Below are 18,253 nucleotides of genomic sequence, written 5' to 3' on the forward strand. Positions count from 1 at the left end.
TCTGTCATGTTGCATTCTTCTATGATCTGATTTATTTTACTTTCCTGACTCAATGTTATGCTTCCGTCTTCTGCACGCACAATATCCGTGCCTAAATAGTGTGTGACAGGCCCCAAATTCTTTGTGTCCACCTGCCTGCCCAGTTGCTCATTAAATTCTTGTTCCTCTTGCTGCTCATGATAAAAATACATGATGTCATCAACATAAACTGCACAGAACGTGGTTTTCATCCCCTGTCTCTTTATATACACACATGGATCTGCCTTGCATCTTTGGAATCCCATTCCATGCAACACTCTGTCCAATTTCTCATTCCAGCAGCATGCACTTTGCCGCAGTCCATATATTGATTTATGCAGTTTACACACGAACCCTTCCTTTGACACAGAACCCGGAGGCAGTTCCATATATATCTCCTCTCTTAAATCACCATGTAGGAATGCCGTCCCTATATCGTAGTGATTTACACTCATGTTCTGCATCGCTGCCAGCTTCAGCAGCACACGAATGGACTCATGTTTCACAACCGGGGCGAAAACAGCATCATAATCTGTCCCATGCTGCTGGGTGAATCCCTTGGCAACCAAACGTGACCTGTACCTCTGTACTTCCCCGGAACTTGCTTTCTTCTTCTTAAACACCCATCTGCAACCTATGGCCTTTTTACCCATGGGTAACTTTACTAATGTCCATGTGCCATTCTTTTGCATGGCTTGTAATTCTGCCTGCATGGCCTGCTGCCATTTGTGCTGCTCTGCCTCAGGCATCAGCCTGATTGCTTGAAATGATGCTGGCTCTTCTAGTTCTCTGTGAACTTCCATCTGGGCAGTGAATACCGACGGCATGCCTTTTATGGCTGTCTGTTTACAGCCCTGACCGTCATTCCCTTTCTGCCCCATTGAACTCAAGGCATCAGCACACTTCACACCCATGGACATTTTAAACTGTGAATCATTAAGGCTTCCCTGCATGCACACTTCAGCCCCCCTCATTATAAAGCATTGGTCTTTGTGGAACAAAATTGAATAATTACAACTTACCAGTTTGCTAACTGATAAAATATTATGAGCCAATTCCGGAACAAACAAACAGTTTGACATTATGCCAAGTTTGTCAAATTTAACCAGACCACGTGCTTTTACGGATTTCCGTGATCCATCAGCAAGTAAAACAAAGTCCTGCTCATCTGTAGACGTGTAAAACAGACTCCTGTCTTTAATTAGTATATGGCTTGCTCCGCTGTCGACAATAAAGTTAATTTGTTCCAAGTCTTTAGACTTCTGTTTACAAACAAAGTTCACACTTCCCTGCTTCAAGCCTCCGTCCCTGGAGTTTTGCTTGACTGCACAATCTTTACGGAGATGCCCACGGGCCCCACAGGCAAAACAAGACTTCAGCCGCTGCTGCTCCCGCTTGTTTTTCTGTCTGCTTTTGGCAGCCTGCTCTGGTTCGGCACATTTCTCCTCCTTGCTTCTGACAGGCTCCACCGGCTGGGCTCTCTGCGCCTCCTGCCTCCACTGCCATTCCTGGGACAAATCCTGCAACGCGCCCCACATCTGTTTAGCCGACGGCTCATCTCTCACACACATCAGTTGAGAATCTGATAGAGCCAAGATTATAAACGCCTGCGCCCTCTGGTCTCGACGCTTCCAGGCCGCGGTTGGTACCGCCGGGGGGTTTTCCTCAATCACGTCCCATAAATCCTCTGTTATCAGCAAAGCCCGCATCCTCGGCTTTCAGCTGCCAAAATTCTTTTCATTAAGTCATTCCGTCAGCAAGCCTCCCCCAGACAAGTTTACAGCCATGTTGCTCACCTCCATCTGGTTCAATCAATCAAGCTGCCCTCTCTGGAACTCCGTCTGCCGTTCAGACCAGCAACTTACTCCCATGTAATGCGCTGTGGAGCGCAACCATCCTCTGCTACCACTGTTGGCTTGTGTGCATTGTTGTGTGAAACAGCATACATTACGTTGGAGTTAAGTTGAGCAAGAAACTTCTTCAGAGCATGTTAAGAGTCTTTATTGAAAGACATTAAGGCCAGAGGCTTAAGAGTAAATACATGTAGAGATTCTTCAGTCACCCCCCTTCTGGTACATCTCTCTCCATACATAAACACAAAAAGACAGCCTCTCAGCTCAGAGGCATAATTCAGAAGAAGACAACACATAGACTCTGTTAGAACTTTCCCAGTCGCTATCAGATGGCTACCATAGCAACGGCCCTGGCAGTGCGTTCCCAGACAGGGCATAGACATAACTCCCCCTTAACCACAGTTACGTCTTCGAACTTGCAGGCTTCATGGAAAACTACTAGAGACGGTAATGCCTACTGGTCACCAGCCCAACAGGGGTGGCCTGGGAGAGGTCATTCTCTGTGGCGGCCCCTATGTTGTGGAACTCCCTTCACACTGAGATGCATCTGCTAATTTTGCTGTACTGTTTTGAGCAAACACTGAAGATGCACCTCTTTACCCTTTGACACCTGAGACACATATTTTTAGGACCCACCCAATTTTGGGATTTAGGTTGTTTTTACATGGTTTTTGATATATTTTAAAATGGTTGTAACCTGCCCTGGGACCTTTGGGAGAAGGGTTGATAACAGATGATGATGATGGTAGTAGTAGTAGTAGTAGTAGTAGTAGTAGTAGTAGTAGTAGTAGTAGTAAATGTCAGCCAAACCTGTGGACAACAGTGGTAGGGGTAGTTGTGCACAGCCTTGTGACCCCTGCCACATTTTCTTTCATTGTGTATGGGTGTCATCTGAATCCCCCCTCATGTGTCAATAATTCATACTATGATCTTTGAATAAGGATCAAATTGAATGTGACATGAAATGCATGTAAACATTTAACAAGAAAGATTTTTGTATCCTTTTTTAGTAGGCATATGGAAGGAAGCAAGCAGAATCAGGATTGCAGGGCATGGAGAGAGAAACTCTAATCAAGAGATGGGGAACTTCAGATCTAAGGGCCTCCCTGACCATACCTCTTACCAGCTTGGCTTTGCATCCTCCTTGAGTGTTTTCGTCTGGCTGGAATGTATCTTTTAACACTGATAATGCCTCTTGTCCTGTCCTGATGGAGGATAGAGAGAGGTGTATGTTGTAATATGGCAGCCCCTGGCAGCCCACTCTTAGTATCCAGACACTGAAGAAAATGGAGAGACCAGTCAGGCATGCTGAGAATCAACACACACACACACACACACACACACACACACACTGTCATGAGTTCTAGAGCAATGCTGTGGCTCTCTACTCTGGTATGCAATAGGACAGGAATGGACAAAAGGTTGATGAAACAAAAGGTTGACTGAGAAGGGAGATTCAGTCAACCCTGGGAAGTGACATTTCCTTTTTCCAAAGACAGGATCTGCATATCATGCAAATCAAGATGGACACCAGTCCTTGAATCATGATACACCTGGACAATGTAGTTGCCTCCTACATTGGTGTTCATCATTTAGTGGGGTGGGTGGGACTCAGCCATTATTAATATATTGTATTGTCATTGTTTAATTTTTTTATGGTTTTTTATTATAGAAAGCAACTGATAAAATGGAATGAATAAAAATAAGATAATAGTTTATTTCTGAAACCAAACTTCCAGGGCAACCAGGGCTTAGCCCAAGGCATGACACTAATCTGAAGCCTGGAACTTCAAAGAAATTTTAACTGATGTGCGTGAGGAGGAGAGATCACCCTATGCCTTCCTGCCATGCATTCCTATGAGACCAATTTGCTAGAAAAAAAAGCAGACAGGTAGCTGAAGCCTTCCCACCTGGGATTCTTCCCATACACACATATCACAAGGCTGGAGTCTTCTCACTTTGGAGTCTTCCCGCGTCAGACAAAGATCAAGGCATGCCATCTTCTCTGCAAGAAACATCTCAAGGCAGGTCAGCAGATCTGGAAGCTCTGTGGTAAAGGGTATTCCATTGTCTTGGTATTCACTCCCACTGTCATCTTACCCAGGGCAACTGAAGGGCACAGCTCATAAGTCCCAAGAGCTGAAATCACACAGGAAACTGAGGCCTAGAATCCTCTCCTATAGGACAGATCCCTGAACCGGAACTAACATTTGCAGGAAGGGATTCTGAGGAACTGAGACAAATAGTGGTAATGAGAGAGGAAGTTCTAGGCTTAACAGACAATATAAAAACTGACAAATCACCGGGCCTGGATGGCATCCACCCGAGAGTTCTCAAAGAACTCAGATGTGAAATTGCTGATCTGCTAACTAAAATATGTAACTTGTCCCTCAGGTCCTCCTCCGTGCCTGAGGACTGGAAAGTGGCAATTGTAACACCAATCTTCAAGAAGGGATCCAGGGGGGATCCTGGAAATTACAGGCCAGTTAGCTTAACTTCTGTCCCTGGAAAACTGGTAGAAAGTATTATTAAAGCTAGATTAACTAAGCACATAGAAGAACAAGCCTTGCTGAAGCAGAGCCAGCATGGCTTCTGCAAGGGAAAGTCCTGTCTCACTAACCTATTAGAATTCTTTGAGAGTGTCAACAAGCATATAGATAGAGGTGATCCAGTGGACATAGTGTACTTAGACTTTCAAAAAGTGTTTGACAAGGTACCTCACCAAAGACTTCTGAGGAAGCTTAGCAGTCGTGGAATAAGAGGAGAGGTCCTCTTGTGGATAAGGAATTGGTTAAGAAGCAGAAAGCAGAGAGTAGGAATAAATGGACAGTTCTCCCAATGGAGGGCTGTAGAAAGTGGAGTCCCTCAAGGATCAGTATTGGGACCTGTACTTTTCAACTTGTTCATTAATGACCTAGAATTAGGAGTGAGCAGTGAAGTGGCCAAGTTTGCTGATGACACTAAATTGTTCAGGGTTGTTAAAACAAAAAGGGATTGCGAAGAGCTCCAAAAAGACCTCTCCAAACTGAGTGAATGGGCAGAAAAATGGCAAATGCAATTCAGTATAAACAAGTGTAAAATTGTGCATATTGGAGCAAAAAATCTTAATTTCACATATACGCTCATGGGGTCTGAACTGGCGGTGACTGACCAGGAGAGAGATCTCGGGGTTGTAGTGGACAGCACGATGAAAATGTCGACCCAGTGTGCGGCAGCTGTGAAAAAGGCAAATTCCATGCTAGCGATAATTAGGAAAGGTATTGAAAATAAAACAGCCGGTATCATAATGCCGTTGTATAAATCTATGGTGCGGCTGCATTTGGAATACTGTGTACAGTTCTGGTCGCCTCATCTCAAAAAGGATATTATAGAGTTGGAAAAGGTTCAGAAGGGGGCAACCAGAATGATCAAGGGGATGGAGTGACTCCCTTACAAGGAAAGGTTGCAGCATTTGGGGCTTTTCAGTTTAGAGAAAAGGCGGGTCAGAGGAGACATGATAGAAGTGTATAAAATTATGCATGGCATTGAGAAAGTGGATAGAGAAAAGTTCTTCTCCCTCTCTCATAATACTAGAACTCGTGGACATTCAAAGAAGCTGAATGTTGGAAGATTCAGGACAGACAAAAGGAAGTACTTCTTTACTCAGCGCATAGTTAAACTATGGAATTTGCTCCCACAAGATGCAGTAATGGCCACCAGCTTGGACGGCTTTAAAAGAAGATTAGACAAATTCATGGAGGACAGGGCTATCAATGGCTACTAGCCATGATGGCTGTGCTGTGCCACCCTAGTCAGAGGCAGCATGCTTCTGAAAACCAGTTGCCGGAAGCCTCAGGAGGGGAGAGTGTTCTTGCACTCGGGTCCCGCTTGCGGGCTTCCCCCAGGCACCTGGTTGGCCATTGTGAGAACAGGATGCTGGACTAGATGGGCCACTGGCCTGATCCAGCAGGATCTTCTTATGTTCTTATGTTCTCTCTCACTCTCTTCTGAGAATTTACTCTCCATTTTAAGGTTGTGACAGAGCATCTGCTTTGCATGTAGAAATTCCCAGATTCAATCCCCAGCATCTCCAGCTGGGGCTGGGAGATGACCCCTGCCTGAAACCCTGGAGAGCTGCTGCCGGTCAGTGTAGATAATAGTGAGCTAGATGGTCTGACTTGGTATAAGGCAGCTTCCTATGTTCCTATGTAGGGTTTTAAGAAAGAGCCACAAGAGGGTTTGTGCGCTGTATCACATTTTCTAGTATGTAAACAAATTTCCTTTCCCCACCCCACTTTAGTAAGCCTGGTGCTTCAGCATTCAAATTGAAAACCTTGGTTTGGGTGTGAATTGAACTGTCGTAGACACATGCCCAGGGCAGCATGCAATCAACCCATGTAAAAGTTTCCCAACTCTCACAGGTGTGTTTAAGTGTGTGAAGGGTGCGCACCCGTGAATTCCCAGAGACACATGCAACAGTGTGTAGCAATTAGCCTACTGTATAAAGGTACAATTCACACTGGTTGCTGTGCTCACTTTTCCCACTGGCCCTGCCCAGTATTGGCATGTGACCCCTGGAAGGTTGCCCAGGAGGGAATGGGCCCTTCAGCTGAAAAAGCCTCCCCCATCCCTGCTTTAACCCTTTCTCCATGTGTTACTGTCTGACTGGGAAGCTGTTATTATGCGAGGAGGGTGCTTCCATTGGCGTAATACACTTTAATGTCACATGTAGTTTGTGACAGCAAATGCAGACAACAGCTAGAATGCATTTGTTCAAATATTATGTGTGATTCTGAATGGAACTCCTTGGTTTTATTGCTGGCTTTAAAATCTGGATAGACTGTGTGCTTCATTATTTATTTATTTATTTTAAATATTTCTATCCCGCCCTTCTACCCTATAATAGGGCACTCAGGGCTGCTTACAAAAATAAAATCAAACACGTACATAATAAAATTGGAAACAATAAAGTCACAAAAACATTAAAATAAATTAAAATACATACAGTACAATTAAAATACATAAAATACTATACACACACACACGCACACACATATAGGGAGTGGTACTAAAGGGGACTACAAGGATAAAATTTAACGTAGAGAGCATAAAATCATAAAATCAGTGTCAGGCTCTACTTTCAGTCCCTTTTCTTATGTAATTCCATTTAATTGTCTTAGTATGTAAAATAAGTTTAAGTTTGTGCCCCTTACCCTCCCACCCCCTTAATAATCTTGAACAGGTCTACTTGGCACAATTCCTAGCTGACTGGTTTAGAATATCTTATTAGAACTCTCCGTGTCAGTGTCTTCAATGGCAGCCTTTTGATGGACAAGAGCCTACAGGTGAAAAGTAATGAACTCAAGAAACTTGAGTGCTGGAGAACAGCCTGTGGAAAATATATGGCAAAAAGTGACCTTCAAATGCTGCTAATATCACCCAAGACAAAAGTTTGAAAAGGGAAAGAATTTCTAAAGTTAAGACTTACAATGGTCTAAATGAGTTTTCAGCATACCTGTAGTCCACAGCAACAGCGGAGGTACACAAATGTCACCTCTAGCAAGAAAGAATGGGTTTTTGGAGGCATGTATGTATTCATCAGCTTTGAAGGCCCATAACCAGAAATGTTGTGGTAATGGACTCTGACAAGGTGCACAATCTGTGTAGGACAGGGAGGACATGTATACAGGTAGCCCAGTATTTAACTTCATTATTTCTATGTAGGATATTGGGGGAAATACTGCCTGTATGCATTGCTTCTCAACAGATAATAGGGTGAGATAATAGGGCATTTCTGAAGGAGCCATTATCACCTCCTGTGGCTAAACCTTCAACTTCCTGGACAGATCAAAACAGTCCATTTCAGGAGACTAATGGAATCCACTGGATTCCTGAATGCCCTGGGGGAGTTTCTAGTAGTTAGAGCAGGTGCCCTGGTTGAAGCCCTTATTTTGCTGAGGAATAACGGAACGCATCAGGCTTTTAACATGGTTGCCCTTAAGCACCCTCTCCAGCATTGTGGAGCCCGGTTTGTACCTTGGTACACCAATGAGCTAAGAGCAATGAAACAGGCTGGATGACAGCTAGAGTGCAAGTAATGAAAGATGTGCTATGAGGCTGAACAGACACAAATAAAACATTATAACTGCGCCTACTATATGGCAGTGAAGAAGGCCCACTTCTTTGCTTCTTTCGCATCCTCAAGTAGCCATCCAGTGGAGCTTTTCCATTTTTGTCAGAGGTCTGTTAACATCAACTCTGAAAAAAATGGTGTTTTAGACCCTTCAAAAGCCCACTGTGATTTGTTTGCAAGGCACTTTGAGGATAAAGTTACTCGCCTCTGTAGCAATCTTCATGCCCCATCTACATCTACGGTAGTCCCCAGTACAACATCTGCCACAACTACTTGGGACCAGGTTCAGTTGATGTGGCCTGATGACATGGACAAGGTGCTTACAACAATGCAGCCAGCAACATGTCCTCTTGACCCTTGCCCTTCTTAGCTTATTAAATCTCACTGAGGAGGTATGACCAAGTGGATCCAGGGTGTGATCAACACATCTTTGCGAGTGGTCCCAGTCACTGTTCCTGAAAAAGCTTTTAAATATGTTTTTAAAGTTGTTTTTGAAGATTTTTAAAGATATTTTGTTTAATATACTTTAAAGTCTTTTGTTTTTAAGAAGTTTTAAAGTGCTTGTAGTGTTTTTGTTTGTTGCCCTGGCAGGCCTGTAGTCAGGGGGAATGGGGGTGCTGCCTACTTAGAGCTGTGCTTCACACACACCCCAACTGGGGGGGGCAAATTTTCTTTTTTCATTTGCGACATGACAGACAATGACAACCTGCATTTAAAGAATGACAGCTTGTTTTAGGAATAGAAGCCATTTAGGAATAGAGAAAAACAAATAAGAATTAAGAAAAATTCAGTGACAAAGGCAGGACGAGTGCACAACAAAAGCCTCATCTGAAAGAGCCCTCAAAAGTCTACTCAGTCAAGACTTTCCCTGACTGAGGGTGGATTTTTCATGATCACAATCACCCTATAACTACTAAAGCAATCCTGAAAAAACCAGCCTGCAAATTAATATGACACTTGAAGAATTAAATATTAAAATTTTGTATTTTGGGCTAGAGTTAGACTCCACCACTTGGACTTTCCTTTGCTCTACTTTTCAGTTTCAGTTGTGCTGTCTACCAAGGCTGCTTTCAAACTCATTTTATTCTGTTATTCTGACAATTTCTTACCTGGTAATTTGTTCTTGAATTCTAGTGGAATACAGTGCATTTTTAGCACTAATTTTCAGATAAATAATACCAGAAAGGCTACTTTCAGACATGGAGCTTATTGTGTTAGTTTAATGGATTAAAATGGTAGCTCTTCTGTCCCGACTTCCAAAATTCCTTTCACATTGCAGCACCTGTTGCTTTAAGGAACAGAAGCTTCTTCGGCTGATATACCAGTATTTTGAGCAAATGTCTTTCACACACTGCAATGAACAATGTCTTGTTTTCAAAACAGTCCCTCACCTGTTCAAACACATGCACAATGTAGTTCCTTCATAATTCACTGCTTGAGTTAGCGCCTGGACACAGGGGTGTGTATGGGGAAAGAAGGAAGGGAATGCTGCTTCCCATGTCTACGATGGAATATTGGTACAATTTTCATCAGACAAAAAAAGTGCGTGCCTAAATGGTGGGAATGCACTGCATGGTGGGATGCCTGTCACATGAGTGGTTACAGCTAGTGCAAAACTCCTGCAATCTTCTGGGTTCCTAACCTTGCTAACAGATTATTTCTGGTATTATTTATCATGGAAATTAACACTAAACTTGCACTATATTCCACTAGAATTCGAGAACTAGCTTGTATGTCATGTGAAAGGTCAAACATAATGCGCAAATGACCAGGTAAGAAATCGTCAGAATAACGGAATAAAGTGCAGTGTGAAAGCAGCCCCTGATCTTATCCCATCGCCATGCAACCCCTCTCCCTTTAGCATCTGACATATTTTTTTTAGTTGTATAGACACAGGAGTGTGTGTGTAAAATTCTGCATCTGCACTAGAACACCAGTACAATTTTTGTCAGACAAAAAAAAAGTGTGCACCTAAAGGGCGGGAATGCACTGCATGCTGTGATGCCTGTCATGTGAGCAGCTGCAGCTAGTGAAAAACTCCTGTAATTTTCTGGGTCTTGGAAAAGGATTATTTCTGGTATTATTTATCATGAAAATTAGTGCTAAACTTGCACTATATTCCACTAGAATTCCAGAACTAGCTTGTACGTCATGTGAAAGATAAAATATAATGCACAAATGACCAGGTAAGAAATAGTCACAATAACTGAATAAAGTGCAGTGTGAAAGCAGCCAAAGAATCCTTTTGCAACGTTGGGAACCTGGAAAACGGTGATAGTTTTTCCACTAGCTGTTGCTGCTTATGTGACAGGCATCCCACATGTAGTGCGTTCCCACCTTTTAGGCATGCATTTTTCTTTTTCCCTGATGAAAGCTGTACTGGTATTCTGGCATAGGTGTGAATAGCAGCAGCATTTCCCACACACACCTGTGTTTATACAACTAAACACAAAATATGTCAGCTGCTAAAGGAAGAGGGGCTGCATGGTGACAGGATGAGATCTTAGACCCCCTACACTGTGGGGAACTACATTGTGCATGCGTATAATGGGTGACAGAAGAAAACAAGACATTGTTCACTGCAGCCATGTGAAAGACATTTGCACAAAATGCCGGTATATCAGCTGAAAAAGCTACTGTTCCTTAATGCAATGGGTACTGCAGTGTGAAAGGAATTTTAGAAATCGGGACAGAAGCGTTACCACTTTAATCTGTTAAACTAACACAATAAAGCCCTTGTCTGAAAGCAGCCCAAGCCAGCAATCAAGAAACATGTTTGTTCACCAGCAGTAAGCAGTAAAATTTTGTTTATTCTGCAGTAATTATAATGACTAGAACAGGATTCGGTGCTTATTGCTAAAGGGTGAAATAAAGAGATAAAGTGATCTGAAAAAATGGCTATCCTTTACTCTTTTTAAAGGACTCAGTATACTCACAATCATACAGGCTATTTTTTCATTCCTTTTCTTGATTAATTGATGGCAAATGATGAAACAGCCCTGGAGAAATAGAAATATTGCTGTGTACACTACAGATAACCAGACTTTACTCAGGCCTAATTTCTGATTTTCCCAATATGTGCAGCTCAGCCTGAGGCTTTTTCAGGGTTTCTGGAGAGAAAAATCAACCCAGCAACCAGTAAAAAAAAAAATCTAATTAGTTTCCAATTGCTTAGTTCATCCTTTATATAGCAGCCAATTAAAAAGTTTTCCCTTGATTATCCAACAGGAAGAAGAATCTAAAGAAGAAACTAAAGTTCTAGTATGAACAAGTTTGTTTTTCAGGTAGAATCTAAAACTGAGGTATCTCATACACATCAAAGACAAGTTCAGGAGCTCACTGTCTTTACTGAAATAGCTCAGTTCATGAAGAATCAGAACACAGGGACAGGCCACAAGTGAAAGGGGACTGTTGCTATAGGCAAAGTCAAGCTTTTGAATCTGGTATTCCTGGGGATCTCTCAAAAAAGGGTGAGACAATTCAACAGATTAAACTTCATTCATGTAAGTTAACACACTCTCTGGATGGAGGAGGAGTGACAGAGAAAGTTGCTGCCTTCCCCCTTCCTCCTTCCCCTGTCCTGGCCCTCCCATCCTCTCCACTGGAGGGTGGGAATTGGCTGATGCTATGCACCTCTGCCTCCCAAATGTCCCACCTAGAAATGTTGCTGCACCACCTAACAAGGAAGGCTGGCTAAAGGGCTGTACCCTGGGCTCCTTCTGGGAGGAAGGATAAGATCTACATTTAATAAATAAATAAATAGAAATTTGATTTCAAATCTACATCTCAGTTTTTATTTATTTCCTAGATTTCTAGCCTATCCTGCATTGATAAATGATTTCGTGCAACATAAAAACATTCAGTACAGTGAAAATCACCAAAGCAAATAAAACATAAGTATGAAAAGATCACACAAAAGTAGAAGAAGAAAAACCCCAGTCTCAACACTGTGCCAGGTGAGCCATCAATTATCAGGAAGCCTCAATACATCAAACACCCACAAAAGCCTGAGCAAACAGAAATATCTTCAGCTGGTGAGAAAAAGTAGCGGCAATGCCAGCTGTACCCACTTAGTCTGTCATTGCATAGTGTACCTCAGTCGGTGGCAGGACAATGAAAAAGGGCCTTCTTTGAAGATGGACAGGTTGATGTAGAGAGAGGCATTCTTTCTATTTTGGCAATGCAACAGTTGAAAACAGAATACAAGCAGAGAAATAGATAAGAATGCCTAGTAGCTTACAAGCTCTGGAAATTGGCCAAATAGCTCGTGCCATCCATTGCTTCCACATGTACCATAAACACATGAGGGGGAGAGGAACTGCACCAGCTGGTGGCCATCCTGACTCAGATGCTACTTTGCCCTGCTGGACCCACCCGTAGGCCTCTGTGTAGTAACTGGAAAGTCTGAAATGCAGACATAGATCTGCACAGGTAGGTTCTCTATGTCATTTGGAATACTTTGCATTTGGAGATCTGGAGGTGGAACCAGCAGTGCACAGCAGCACTGGGATAGGGCCAGCCATTGTAGTTCTGCTTCCACCTCCACACATTTACTATACTGCAACATGTGGCAGAGAACTCTGGTACTCGCCTTGCTACTTCACATAATCTGTCAGACAGTTCTCCTGAACTTTGGAGAATGGCCATAGCTCAGTGGTAGAGCCTCTGCTTTGCATGCAGAAGGTCCCAGGTTCTGTTCCCAGCATCTCCAGGTAGGCTAGGAATGTCTCCTGTCTGAAAGCCTGAGAGCCACTGCCAATCAGGGTAGACAATACAGAGCTAAATGGATCAATGGTCTGACTCAATATAAAGCGGCTTCCTATATTCCTCTCTCTCTCTTTCTCTCTTTCTCTCTTTCTTTCTCTCTCCCTCTCTCCCTCTCTCCCTCTCTCCCTCTCCCTCTCCCTCTCCCTCTCCCTCTCTGTGTGTGTCTGTTGTGTATGTTTATATACACACATACAAACACGGCATTTACACACAATACTGCAATAAGTCAGCTTCAAACAAGGAACAGAAATATAAAAACACAACCAAATAAAAGTCAACAGCAGCAGAAATGCATATTCCACTGGGAATGAAAACATCCGGCAGTAAAAAGCCTTTCTGAATAAAAATATTCTAACCTGGCAGTTAAATGAAAACCATGTCATTGCCTGGTATGTCTCCTGAGGCAGCAGCATCCATAAGGTTGGCTTACTGTGCTTCTATATGACCTTAGGGTGGAAAACAGGCAAGGGGAAAAGCAGCAGACATTTATTTAGAACATTTGATATGCTGCTCTTCAAAACAAAGTTTCTAGAGTGGATTCCAACACCAAAATATAATATGACAATGTTAACATTCACAACAATTATAACTGGCAGCAACAGCAGTTCAACCAAATAAAACTGGTGACCCAATCCCTGAAACCGAAAACCATGTAAGTATATTAATACAATAGTAAAAGAATAATGCAATCATGGTTAATGAGATAAATAATACTACACATTTACTTTGTTCTTTTAGATGCTCCAGAATCAATAAATGAATTCACTAATAGGCAAAAAAACCCCTTGCAGTTTAAGAATATACCTATAGCCAACAGATATTTCTATCAAACTTTAAAAAGCAGGGAAATTGGGTGGCTACAGTGAATGCACCAGGGGAACAGGAGACAACCTCCTCTCTGTACTGCCCTACAAATTTGTTAAAATGCAATCCACTTCCTGTGTAGCTTGGAAGAATTTGGTAACGTGCCTCCGAGAATATGGGGAGTGATGGCAACACCTGCAATCAGGACTACATCTCCAAAGATGGAGAATTGCATTTTTATATGTCTTGGTGTTCTTCTTACATTGCTTCTTTTCTGTGTTACTACTGTTTCTACAGAGAATCTAACCTAGAAAATTATATTTATCTCATTCATCCTAGAAATCTGTGTGAAATTTATTTTTATTAATTTCAAAGCCTTTTTATTGGTCAGTGTCATATGATTGTGAAGACAGCCTTTTGTGTTTCTAACTGGAGATTATGCTCTATTTCTGTTTTGGGTGCATTAACAGTTGAATCTGAAACTGCAGTTTGAGTTAAAGTCAGACTGATTACAATATGTTGCTACTTAAGCAATGACTCTAGCTGCTGGAAAAAGCAAACTTGGCCTGCCCAAGATGCATGTTTTCAACTTGCTATGCTTAAACCACTCCACTTAAGGAAAGGTGGACATGGTCAATTGAAAACATAGACCACACCTAGAATTTTTCTAGAATATATTTCACCTCCCATTGTTTTATCTTCTGCAAACTGAGACACTCCTCATGTCCATTGGAGAATATTTAGCAGAATAGTCAGTGCCATTATTCCACAATTGTTTTTGGAGCTTTTTTCAGTGTTGCAAAGTGTTGATATACTTCACATATTCACAGAAACAGAAGCAAAAGAAAATGATTTACTACAGGAAACTTCACTAAAATTGCAAAGGAAATCAAACATATTTAAAGTGATGATCTGAACTATATCAGCTGTTTTAATATTGTTGCTTCCTCCTTGCTAAAACAAGATCAGCACAGGACATTTTTCTTTCTGTTATTTGGGCTGATTGCAGGTGTTGCCACCACTTACCATATGCTCAGAGGCGTATGTTACCAAATAATTCCAAGCTACACAGGAAGTGGATTGGATTGTGAAAGTCCAACCCAAATTGTGTTTGCATTTTGACAAATTTGTAGGGCAGTCCAATATCTCAGAGACAAGGTCAGGTCCCCTGCTTCCCTGATGTATTCACTATAGCTGCCCAATTTCCCTGCTTTCTAACGTTTGATAGAAATAACTGTTGCCTATAGGTACATTCTTAAACTGCAAGGGTTTTTTTTTTGCTTATTAGTGAATTTCTCTGCTTTTTAATCTGGGAGGTAAGAAATGGGATCCTGTGCAAGTTTGCTGAGAATGGATTGATCATTTGCATGCTTATTGAGTTCAATGGGATTTACTGCTCTGCAATCATACTTAGGAAAGGTGAAACTGACCATGGGGGGATGAGGAGGGGAGGAAGGGCAAGGGTAGGGGAGAAGGAGGGAAAGGAGGGAGAGGAGGAGGAAGGGCAGAGGGGAGGAGGGGGATAGGAGCAGGGAGCGAGGGAGGGAGGGGAGGAGGAGGGCAGGTCTGATCATTTGCATGCCTATTGAGTTCAGTGGCAATCATGCTTAAGATAGGTCAAACTGACCAAGGAGGAGGGAAAAGGAAGGAGGAAGGGTGGGGAAGGAGGGGGGATTGAAGAGGGAAGGAGGGGCAATGGAAGGGGGAACAAAGAGGCAAAGGGGAAGGGATAGGAGGGAGGAGGAGGAGGGCAGGGCAGGTTTGAACATTTGCATGCTTTTTGAGTTCAATGGGATTTACTTCTGTACAATCATGATTAGGATTGGTGAAACTAACCTAGTGGAGGGGAATGGAGGAGGGAGGAGGGGAAGGGGAGGGGGATGGAGGAAGGGAGAGAAAGGAGATTGTGTGGGTGGTCACCAGGCAGAGGGAAAGCCCCTTTCCAAAAAGAGAACATTGTGAACAGTATAGGTATTTTTCAGGATTTCCCTCACCTTTTTATTCTACAGCAGGCATATGTAGTCTCCCAAATTTAAACCAAAGCTGTCACTGGCCACATCCACACCAGACCTTTATTTCACTTTAGACAGTCATGGCTTCTCCCAAAGAATCCTGGGAAGTGTAGTTTGTGAATGGTGCTGAGAGGCCCTATTCCCCTCACAGAGATACAATCCCCAGAAGAGGGGTTGACTGTTAAACCACTCTGGCCACTGGAGCTATGTCAGGGAAATTGGAGTCTCCTACCAACTTTCAGCACCCTTCACAAACTACACCTCCAAGGATTATTTGGGGAAAGCCAGGATTGTCTAAATTGGAATAAGTGTCTGGCCTGGGTGTGGCCCCTGATTAACCAACCCAAACAACTGTGAGTCTGGTGTTTAGAACACTGGCAGTTGGCTTTAGATCCAACACTGAGCTTTAGTTTAAAACACTGAGCATGTCCAACACTATAATAGACTTCAATGTTAAATTTCTTCAATTAATTAAAAATCAACCAAACAGTTTTTTAAACGTTAAACTGCAGAAGATGAAGGTCAGATTATGGAGCAAGGTCAGTAATAGGATTACATGCACTCTGTGAACATGGCTGATTTTTAATTAATTTCAACAAATTAAGAGACCGCTGACAGAAAAAAGTCCAACAGGGGTCTGGATTTCCCCTCCCCTTAATTTACACTTTGAACTCTCGATTCTCTCTGACTGTTTTCTGTATTGCCATGAAAATATAGCAGGTTGTTAAGCAAGCGTTTCTGAGTTCAGGACTATAAGTTTTGTAAGGTTTTGTTTTGAAATGAGCTTATGGGAAGCATAAGAATGGCACGGCGGTATTTTAACTTTAATATTGCTGAATGTGGAAAATCCACATTCTCGTGGCTGTATAATTAAATAAACTTAAATTCTCTAGCCCATGACCAGTTTAGCTACTGCTTTGCTTTGGATGAGCATGGTAGATGTCAACAGGTAGGTTCAAGCAGCAGTAGATCTGCTAACCTCTTCTGCCTTCACTTTATTTTCTCTTTCCTGAAGCTTTTGCCTGCCACCTTCTTGGTGATAACAAAGGTACTGTCATTATGGTAGGCAATATATGGATAACTTCTTTGGAATGGGTTGGGGGCACCACCATAGGCGCTAAAATTTCTAGATAGTAACTCAAGAAAAATACATACTAATTCGGAAAGATACTAATTTGTATTACAAAGCCCTTGCAGGTGGATTAGCAAACTGCTGGTAGTGTGTGGTACTAGAAAATGTTCTACAGAAGTCAAAGCAAAGTGGATATCATCCAGGGCTCATCCATACTTCCATTTAATCTGCAAGGGAAGCCCCTTGTGTCTTCATTAATTCTCCCTCTTCCATATGGCCTTGGCCTTTAATCACTGCCTTTTTACACTTTCCCCTCGCTTAATCTGCAGTTTCTCATACCAGCTATACTGCAAAAAGAAGAGAAACACTGATGACAAACATTTGCTAAAAAGGGATGCTGGTAACATTGTTACATTGAAGTTTGAATTAAAAGTTTCCTGTACCTATAGAAATGCTGACAATACATGTAGAATAAGTTGGCAACATTAGGTCATTGACCATTTGCTAGAAGTCAGCAAAACTGAGGATAATACAATGAATGATTCAGAGGATACAGTTTGCTTATCTTGTAGCCTTGTGCACAGTGTAAAAGCACAGAGCATGACTAACCCCCACCTTTGGAATGTCCATGTATTGCCAACTGCTTGAAACTCAGAGTGTATAATTGCCTGTAAGAAATCATGAATGCTTCAGACCTCACAGATTGACATGAGTCTACTGTGGGCTCTCCGTTTGCAAACGTATAGTTAATAAAAGGCCTTGGTTGGCAATTCTGAGTCTCCATTGTTTGATATTGGGCCTCATCCAGCGGCACGAACCTTAATTCTGGTGTAACAGCATTGTCTCACCTTTTTACCTCCTTTCACATCTCCTGCTTCTTCTGATCTGAGCTAATCAGCAATACAAAGAGATGAGGAGGGAGGGGAATTTTGTAAACAAAAAAGGTCACACCTACAAGAAAGGTTGAGGGAAAGTTTCATTTGAGTACAAAGAAAGTGCAAAACAATTCAGTTTGGACTACAAGTGGACAAGTCTGATAAGGAAAATGTGGATTTATAGTATGGTCTAGATGAGCCCCTAGACTATGATTTTGTGAGACTGAAATAAAGCTCTTAATAGAAAGTTGGAAACTGCCATTTTAGGATGCCTTTACATGTCTATATTCAATTAGAAAGACCCATGATGCACCAAAGTCATTAATATAAAGTTGCCCGGAGCACTTTGTTGTAATTAATTTCTACAACAACTCTAATTTGTTATTTCCCCCCCTTCTCTTTATTTTGCTCCATTTATGTTGAAATATATTTTCAAAATGGTCTCCTCTAGACTGGTTCAGAATTGATTAAATTAAAGTGAATTATTTTAAAATAATTAAAATATGATTTGTTGTTAACTGGTTTCCATTCTGAATAGCACCTGGTTGCACTTTTGATGATATAATTGGTAACACAATGGGGGCTAAAGTTTTCCATGTCAAATATTTGTGTTGCACTTCTTTTTAGACATCTTTTGAAGACTTCCTTGTGTCAACAGGCCTTTACAGTTAGATGAATTTTATGTGATTAACCAGTTCTTTGTGACATTTCTGTTTTTATATTTTACTTATGTTGTCTGT

Source organism: Rhineura floridana, chromosome 9 (genome assembly GCF_030035675.1).
Source record: "Rhineura floridana isolate rRhiFlo1 chromosome 9, rRhiFlo1.hap2, whole genome shotgun sequence".
Taxonomy (NCBI): Eukaryota; Metazoa; Chordata; class Lepidosauria; order Squamata; family Rhineuridae; genus Rhineura; species Rhineura floridana.